Genomic DNA, 10135 nt, shown 5'->3' on the forward strand with positions numbered 1-10135 from the left:
CGACGTTTCGCTTATTACAGCTTTTTCAAGTACAAGTTGAGATACAAATGCTTGAGATTAAATAAGGGGAAAGGAGGGAACGGGGAGAGAAAAGGGGGGGGGAAGGAAGAGGAGGAGGAGGAGAAGGGGTTGGGGTTGGACACTGGGAAAGGATGAGAATGCTGGCCCAAACGTCCGTGGGCGAAATGTCCACAAAGGGACAGGCATGATGTCACCACCAATGCATGTGTGACACATAGAAACAAGGAAAACCATCTTATGGACTGGAAGAATGCAGAGCTGCTGATACGGGAACCAGACAAAATCCGCAGGAAGTGTTTAGAAGCAGCAATCATTCAAGGAACGAACACTATTGAACAAAACAGGGGCATGTTTAACATCTCGCCTCACATTATTTCTCTAATACCCATGGCCAGCAAAATATTAAATATCTAAACCACCCTTTGTGGACATTTCACCCACGGACGTTTGGGCCAGCATTCTCATCCTTTCCCAGTGTCCAATCCCCCCCTTCTCCTCCTCCTCCTCCTCCTCCTCCTCTTCCTTCCCCCCACCTTTTCTCTCCCCATTCCCTCCTTTCCCCTTATTTAATCTCATGCATTTGTATCTCAACTTGTACTTGAAAAAGCTGTAATAAGCGAAACGTCGTACAAATAAAGGCTCCGTCCTCATATGGTGTTTATCTCGTCAATTCACAATTAAGCCACGTAATTACCACAATTCTCTAATAGCTATAAACAAGATAAACCGTTACCCCACATGGGTAACTATACTAGATTTTAAGAAAAAGGGATCATGGCGTCACAACATGGCCACCGTGAACGCCATCCAGTTTGGCCATTTTGGCAGACAAAGAACCTTTGACCAATTATTTCATTATAATCAGAAAACACAATATGACCTGTCATGAATATACAAGAAGCATGTACAAGTCTGAATAATGCACTGGCAAAGGAGACGAAAGTAACTATGGAAATCAACGAACGATGATCACCGGCCAATGTGAAGGATGCGTAGGTATAAATTTGTCTGTCCAAAATCCTTCACCATCCAGGGTTCAAATTACAGCTGATAGACACAGGAACATAAGACGATCCAGTGATAATCGCAGATGATGTCGATGAACGCTTGAACGCCGACGCCAAAGGGAATAGCACGCGGGAACAAAAAAATTACCTGGCGCACTATGAGAAAAATGTTCCTGCGCCTAATTACGCACAAAATGTTCTAGGGAAAGGTATGAATAGTTCCATTGTTACTGAAAAAAATCACCTGGCTGAAAAAAAGGGAGAAAAGCACAAACGCCAACAACGCAATATCACTGTCCGGCAAATTGTTCAAAGTTCACAACGAATACGAGCGTTCTGCACAAAATTCAATTCACACGATACAAATAACACTGAATTGTTTTTCCGCTGCTACCACATGTACTGGGGTGGCCAATGAAACAATCAATGATGCAACAATGCAAAATATTGTATTAGTTACAAGCACTACAAAAACAAGCGTGCGGACGCTTCGTAAGCAGAATCAAGACTGACGCCAAGCGACGCAACCAAGCTCAGACTTGGCGGGAAAACATACACGCTTAAATGAACACTTGGTTCTCACAATAATGTATATAATATAATGTATAATATATAATGTATATAATAATGTCATATCTCACAATAATAATAAATAAACAATATTACAAATACGTGTGTACAACACACAAAGAATATTCTATGCCACCATTACACGGGTGTCTAGGTACCACGAATGAGTAGAAGGGCGACGTTAGAGGTGGGGTCGTGATACGTAAAGCCTGTAAAAGTTGTGGGTGGCGGAGACAAGGCTGGAGTATGACTTATCAGGGGAGGAACAGTCTAAGGTAGGTAGTATGCAGGTCATATATGAAATGTACGTCAGGTAGTATTTGGGGGGCACAGTGAGGCGTAGGCGTGAAATAGGGGGTGTAGGTATGGTAGGAAGAGAATAATGGAAGAGAAGAGCAATATGATCTGAGAATAATGCAGGTACTGAGGAGCACTGGATACGAAATGATACCAATCCAGAGGTAAGGACGTGGTCCAGGGTGCCTCCCCGGGAGTGTGTGGCGCCACCTGTATCCCAGCGGGTTAGATGATGTTGGCGAATGAAGGAATGCAGGAGAACACCAGGGCGATTAGTGATGCCAGAACGATCTCCCAATGCAGGATGTCGAGCATTGAAATCCCCTGCGTATATTATAACCCTTACCGTAGGTGGTGGGAGAGTAGTGGGGCGAAGGCGAGCAGATACAGAGCAGATATTGCAGAGCTGTAGGATTCCGCCCCCAATCTCTATCTCGAAGAGTTGGAATGTTACGTCAGGGTCTGTAGAAGAGCGCAGAAGATGGTGTGTTAGTGTATTGTGTATGTATGTTAGAAGACCGTTTCTTATCGTATGAAAATAGGGGATATATCCGGGAAGGGAGGGTGCCTGTGGTGCAGTGTTGGGCCGGTTTAGAAACGCCTCCTGGAGAAAAATGACACAGGGGTGATGTGTCTGTACATATGCCTTCAATTGTGTGTACTTTTTGTGGTTAGTGATACCATTGATGTTCCATGTAAGAAGTTCTAGGTGAATGTTAGTTACGATTGTTGCGTTGTTGGTATGAGACCGGAATGTGGAGGAGGGTGGACGATTCGAGGAAAATTGGCTAGTACTGGGTTCTAACTTACAGAGTTTGTCGAGACGATATGCAATTGAATCCATCCTCTCTGCAAGTGTGGAGATGGAGGAAACGAGGGTTTGTTAGGATTCCGCCAGAGTGGAAAGTCTGGTGGCAGTAGTAGCTTGGGCCGAGACAAGGCTGTAAATCCTGGTATCAATGGAAGCAAAGCGGTCCTCGAGTGCCGCACATCGCGCCTGAAGGGCTGCAACGGCTTTACGGAGGGTAGCGTCTTGCTTAGGGGTGGGTGGGAGCAGAGTGGACAGTCCGTGGAAGAGGAGGTGGTGGGGCTGAGGTGGGGCCACTGGTCTGGATCTTGCGCAGAGTACAGCCATGCCAGACGTTGACTCCTAGCTGTAGACATCGAGGGCATTCCCATTTTGATGGGTCCGGCTGTGGTGGAGATTCAATGGTGGAAGTAGTCGCAGATGGGCGCTGTGGCGCACTCCGGACGGGACTTTCCCTGGACTCATGGGCGGCGGCACACCGGCACACTTGGGGGAGGCAGAGCAGTACCTGGAAATGTGACTGATACCCCAGCACTTGAAGGACCAGGGACGGTCGTCATGGAGCCTCTGGACTTGGCACGGAGGGAAGAGGGGGAAGAAGTCAAAAGCAAGGGTGTCGGGGGGTGTTTCAGGGAGGCCCCACATAATAACAATGCGGTTGATGGGGGAACCGTTCTGTATGAAGCTCCGAGCCGAGTGCACTCCTGGGAACTATAGAGCAAGCTTGTGATCCACGTCAACGGGATAGCGAGTAAGCAGGTATTGGGGGTACTTACGAGGTCTTTCGGGAGAGTCTTGAGGGAGGAGAGGCAGAGACAGAAATTCACCTGTTATAATTCGGTCTTGGATGTCCGTGCCTTGTCTTGAAACGTAGATGAATCGAGAGGTGAGTGCAGCCATCTTGACCTCGGCCGTATCCCGTGCAGGTGGAAAATCTTTGTGATAATTTATAGCCAGCGGAGTTTAACTTCAGTAGACGGGTTCCCGCTAATAACCAATTTGACATATTTGTCTCGGGGAGCAAATGCTGGAAGTACAGGCAATGATCGGGTGGGAGTAACGGGAGTAGCACTATGGTTAAGCAGGGTAGGACGAGTAGGAGCCTTATTACGGCCACTTAAGGTTTCCTTGATTGTCTTGGTAGCAGGCGGTTGACATTCTCCAGCGGCGAAGGTTGGAGTGTCTTTGGCCTGCCGTTTGGCACAGGAGGGTGATGCAGACTGGTAGGTATCATGCTGGGGGGCGGTTGGAATGTGATGAGGAGAGGAGGTAAAACGAGGCAGGTCGGGCCAGTGGTTAACACTAATGTCGTCATCAGTGTCAGATATCATTAAGTCCTGCTCTAAGCAGGACGCCGCTTCCGACCTCGAGTATTCCATCGAGGAAGGGAGGGCCTTGATAGGAAAGCAGTCCGATTTACTAACACGCACTAGTTTGTAGCACAGTAACAGTTGCTAATACACAACTTGAGACACCCGGCACGAGTCGTTAGCGACGAGCACTAGGTTCAGGTAGTTAACGGCGATAGTTTCACACCTTCAGGTGTATGTCCGCACTCGACGAGAGCCAAGCACGGAATGTGAGAGGGGTGAAAACATGATCTATGTTGGAGGGCACGTGTTATATATTAACGTATTGATACGACTGAATAAAAAATCCAAAATTTTCTCAAAACATTAATTTTACCCTACTCACCAAATAGATACGAGCACATTCATTTATTTATAGAATTCCAGTTGTATGTGTACTCATGTGGGACGTTCGGCTTTGACATATCGAAGGTTCAATAGCTTCGGTTTGAAACCTATTACCTGCTAATGACTGACACTTACCTTGGTTGTTCACACCAGCGATTTGAACCGCGGCAGTTCAATTAGAATGTAAGTCAATGGAAGCGGTCACACACAACCACCCAGTTTTTCCTTGAATACGCGATACCGCCGCGGTTTTCCCGTGGTTCAAACCACTAGTATGAGCAGGGCCATAGCAAGAGAAACATAATGAATTCGGTCACACTTAAGTGTTTCGAGGTGTAAGTTCATCATGTTAATATATATATATATATATATATATATATATATATATATATATATATATATATATGTTGATGAAGGTGGAAAAAGAAGTCACGAGTCTAGTTCCGAGTTCCTGAGTTTATTCCTGACCGGTTTCGCTCTATGCTTCTGCCTCTGAAGAAGCATAGAGCGAAACCGGTCAGGAATAAACTCAGGAACTCGGAACTAGACCCGCGACTTCTTTTTCCACCTTCATCAACTTGTCACAATGTACCAACATATATATATATTATATATATATATATATATATATATTAAATATATATGTATAGAGATATTATATATATATGTATATATACATATATATATATATATATATATATATAGTGTATTGTTAACCAATTGAGGAGTGAAGGTTCCACCAAATTGAGTAAAATAGTTTTGCTTTTGATAAAATAAAATAAAATTAGGACGTTGACACTCCTCAAAGAGCTAACACAGAGGGATGTAGTTTTCTCCAGCTGAACGATCTTGTCCAAAGTTAGAATAAATGTTTTGACACCAGGAATCCTAAACGGAATAAAAACAAAGAGCAAAATATTCAAAGGTAATCCTTATCTTTTTTCGGGTCGGTTGCTCTTTCTGTAAGTGGTTTTCTCTATTGCATGATCAGAAATTATTCCTGTGAACCCTTTAATCACGATCAAGTCGCACTGAAAGGAAATTCTACTCAACCTAGTAAGAGTCCGGTCGTGCTCCGCTCTCGCTCCTCTCTCGGTCCACTCTCGGTTCTGAGGTATTCACACGTACGGTCTGCTCTCGCTCCGCTATCGCTCCCGTCATTGCCCCTCCCTCGATACCAGTAGAAGTCTTACCATCAGTTACGAAGGATGTGTGACTTTTCTGACGCCTATGTTGCAAGATAGGAAGACTGAAGGAGAATTTCATACTCTGTATCCTCGTCTTATTGATGATGAGAGTAAATTCCACAGCTATTTTATAATGAACAAAGGAACATTTGAGAAAATACTATCCAAAATTGAGGATGACCTGAAAAAAGAAAATACACCATTCAGAGAAGCACTCACTCCAAGAGAAAAACTGGCTGTGTGTCTAAGGTTAGGTAAAGAAAATATGTTACTCAGATTTATTTTGCTGCAAGACTCAAACACAAGATAAAGGGCACAGATGATCATCATTTATTATTCTTTTTGTTTTTACATTAACTGCGCAATAATTATGAAGAGAAAGCAGAAGGATCATGCTGGTTAAGCAACTGTGAAGTGCATGCAGGCTGCAGAGGTGATGGCGCCCCGTGGGTGTGCTCATGACATTGTGTTACTTGATGAAATTATTGTATAGGTTGAGCACTTGCAGATGATGAAGTAGAGTACTGCGACAAAGCAGGTGATGCTGCAAGTTGGAGGCATACATTCTATGCGTATGCCTGTTCGCTCTGGTATTGAATGTACTTTCCTTCAATTTCATTGACTAATAAAAACACTTTTGTTTTGATATGATACTGTACAGCTGGACTGAATTTCTTGACAGTATTTGCCAGCAATGAAAAGAAAGCATCTATTGTTTCTGGGACATGTTCTTCTTTCTTCTTTTCTACTAAGTATCTCATAAGTGTAACAGATGCACAATTATTTTCTTATGTTTTTCTTTTACGCGTGAGGCGTTCTTGCTGAGGGATTGTAGACCTATCTTGTGCAACACCAACAGCCTTGTCGCTTACTTCTCTTTCTTGTGTGCCATCGTGTTCTGAATTATCTGAATCTTCTGCTTCATTTTCAGCCTTTTGCAGAGATGTAACTCGTGTTCTGTTCTTTATAAAAGCAAATAAAAATGACATTTGATCCTCATACTTCCATTTCTAGCAGCCATCAGCAGCCTGCTCACTCTTTGTTTTCTTATTTTTGTGTTTACGATACTGCGATCGCAGGCATTCCCAGCGTTCCTTGCACTTAGACCCTGAAAATAAGTAGAAAACGGATTAGTTATTCCATCCATTGTTTCATTGCAGGTTTTTGGCTACGGGTGATTCCTACAAATCATTAGCTCTCAGCTATCGTCTAGGCCATTCAACCACTCAGGGTACTGTACTGGAAGTTTGTCATGCAAAAATGAAAAACCTTATGGCCGAGGCTATACCGACACCAAGTAAAGAAGGCTGGCAACGAATTGCAAATGAATATTGAACACAGTGGAACTTCCCAAACTGCATAGGTACACTTGATGGTAAACATGTGGTAACTGAAGCACCAGCAAATAGTGGTTCCCTATATTTCAACTATAAAAAGACATTTTCTGTTGCTCTTTCAGTTTTGGTTGATGCAAACTACCGCTTCGTATGGGTTGATGTAGGATCTTATGGTAAGAATAGTGACAGTGAATTTGTTTTACAAATTCCAAACTTTGCAAATATCTGGAAGATGAACAATTAAATGTACCAGAAGATGCTGTACTTCCTGGCACTGATGTTCTTGCACCATACGTTATAGTGGGAGATGAGGCTTTCCCGCTGAAGAGAAATTTGATGAGGCCCTACGCAGGTTCACAGATTGAACATAATGTAGAGAAAAATATTTTTAATTATAGATTATTTAGAGCCAGGAGGATAGTTGAGTGCACATTTCGTATTCTAGTGCAAACCTTCAGAATATATTTAAGGAAACTTAAAGCTATGCCTTATAACGCTAATGCAATCATTACAACACCACGCATACTTCACAATCTGATACACCCAAATGCTGTTGCATTACCAGATACTGTTGTCATGCCTCCATCAAACACAGTACGTCCAATGAGAGGAAGAGGGGGAAATGCTACAAGGGAGGCTTTTGGCGTGAGAAAAACACTGAAAGATTATTTCAGCTCCCCAGCTGGTTCAATGCCTTGGCAAAATGATAAAATATAAGTAGACAACCAAACTTGTGTAGGGATATTTGTTAAGTGAGCTAAGGAAATGTATTTCCGCAGTGGATAATAGGCTGTTATTATACATATGGAATTTCTTTCTTCGGTTAATAATGTGTATTTTTTCTCTCAGTACCATATGAGACGTACAGGGAAAAGAAAAGAGAAGTAAGGAAAAAGGTAAAGGAGGCAAAGAGGAGAGCAGATGTAAAATGGGGTAAGAGTATAACAGAAAATTTTGAAAATAATAAAAAGATGTTTTGGAAAGAAATTAAGAGGAAGAGGAGGCGAATCAAGTGGAGAAGAAAAGGTAAAAGGTGCAGATGGAGAGATGATAATGGAGGAGAAGGCAGTAAGGGGAAGATGGGCAGAATATTTTAGGGAGCTGCTTAATGTGAAGGAGGATAGGGAGGGAAAGATAGCTGCAGTGGGAAATGCTAATAAACTGAGAGTGATGAGTGAGGAAAATGGAGGAGAAATAAGGAAGGATGAAGTGAAGGCAGCAGTTAAGATGATGAAAGCAGGTAAGGCACCTGGTATGGATGGATGCCATGCAGAATGTCTTAAAAAAGGAGGTATAGTGATGGTGGACTGGCTGGTGAGGTTGTTTAATGTTTGCTGGAGAGAGGGTAGAGTGCCAGAGGACTGGAGGAGGGCTTGTATAGTTCCACTTTACAAGGGAAAAGGGGACAAGTGTGAATGTAGTAGTTTCAGAGGGATTAGCTTGTTAAGTGTAGTTGGGAAGGCTGTTACGGGCTGGCTGGTTAGTGAAGAGACGTTACGTATAACGGATAAGTGCTTAAGAACCAGCTCACTTCTAGAAGCCACTGTAGGACTGAACTATCTGGTCAGGGCCTAGATAATTCGTAAGACTAGAAGTAAAGGTAATAAAGAAGATTCCAGGAAAGGAATATTAAACTAGCGATAAAACTAGTAAACGAAATTATTAATATGGAAAATATTTACAGGCAATCAACACAAAAGAGAATGGGCAGTAGGGTCAATGGGACCGTTACACGATTATAAGAATATGGAAATTATCGTTCAAATAAGAAACACAAGATACGTATACAATATGGTACTATCTAAGTACAAAGAGATCAGGAACATGCATCAGAATAAGTAATAAGTACAAATATAAGTAAAGTAATGCAATGTATATCAGACACGTAATGTAGGCAAAAAGGGTGATCACTTCACACCAATCGTCTCATGAGTCTAAACTTCCAGTTTTTATCAAGAGATAAGATATGCGAGAAATGACGACGAGTGAGCGATTTCAACCGCTTATATACCATTGGACCGGAAGCGGGATACTTCCGGGTGAGTGTGCGAGTGAGTGAAAGGGGGGGAGGAGGGTAAGTTAACACACGTCAACATGGGTAGTTTTAGGACCCTCGACTCGCTTGAACAATCTATTTATTTAGTAACTGTCAAATCTGTGCGCTCCGAACTATTCAGGATTTCGCTTGTCTGTTTGTTCTACAAGAGTCCGCACCTTTCTCCGCACGTAGGCAAGATTACATATAGTGGACGGGCGTCACTGCTTAACATTGTTACAATACATACATAGACAAGAAATATGAACATAGTTATGTAATACAAAGGAACACAATTCTATAACATAATTACACATATGACGTAATATCTAATATTACGTTACAAGGCTTATGGGAGGATCTTGATTGAGAGGATTAGGAGAGGAACAGAGGGAGTAATTGGTGAGGAACAGTGTGGGTTTAGGACAGGTAGAGGTTGTGTAGATCAGATTTTTGTGGTAAGACAGATATGTGAGAAAGCTATAGGAAAGGGGAAGGATGTTTTCTGGGCGTTTATGGATCTGGAAAAGGCTTACGACAGGGTAGACAGAGAGGGACTGTGGGAGATTATGCAGATATACGGGATAGGAGGAAAGCTTCTCGGAGCTGTCAAGAGTTTTTATGAGAGTAGTAGAGCTTGTGTCAGGATTAGAAATGGAGAGGGTGAGTGGTTTGAGGTAAAGGTGGGACTTCGTCAAGGATGCGTTATGTCACCCTGGCTGTTCAACTTATACATGGATGGGGTGGTGCGAGAGGTGAATGCAAGGGTAGTGGGTCAGGGATTGGAGATGGTTAAGGAAAATGGAGAAAAGTGGGAGGTGAGCCAGCTGTTCTTTGCGGACGACACTGCGCTTGTGGCAGGATCGGAGGAGGGATTGAGGAATTTGGTGACAGAGTTTGGGAGAGTGTGTGATAGAAGAAAGCTGAAGATAAATGTGGGTAAAAGTAAGGTGATGAGATGTACAAGGGGTGAAAGTGGCAGTAATCTGGAAGTGAGCATTAAGGGAGAGCAACTGGAGGAAGTGGATAGTTTTAGATATTTGGGTGCAAATGTGGCAGGAAAAGGTGGAGGTAGAATGTAGATTGAGAGAAGCGAGTAAATGCCTTGGTGGTTTAAAAAATGTAATGAGGAATAGACATTTGGGAATGGATGCTAAGAGGAGACTGTATGAAGGA

At 42.9% G+C, this 10135-nt stretch overlaps 1 pseudogene; it reads right to left on the reverse strand.

Moving 5' to 3' along the window:
- Nucleotides 1-5955: 5955 nt before the first annotated feature.
- The window catches only part of LOC143019767 (uncharacterized), a 5385-nt pseudogene continuing 1205 nt past the window's right edge, over nt 5956-10135 (reverse strand).

This window comes from Oratosquilla oratoria, chromosome 38, assembly GCF_046742065.1.
Source record: "Oratosquilla oratoria isolate Oo_2021 chromosome 38, ASM4674206v1, whole genome shotgun sequence".
In the NCBI taxonomy this organism is placed as follows: Eukaryota; Metazoa; Arthropoda; class Malacostraca; order Stomatopoda; family Squillidae; genus Oratosquilla; species Oratosquilla oratoria.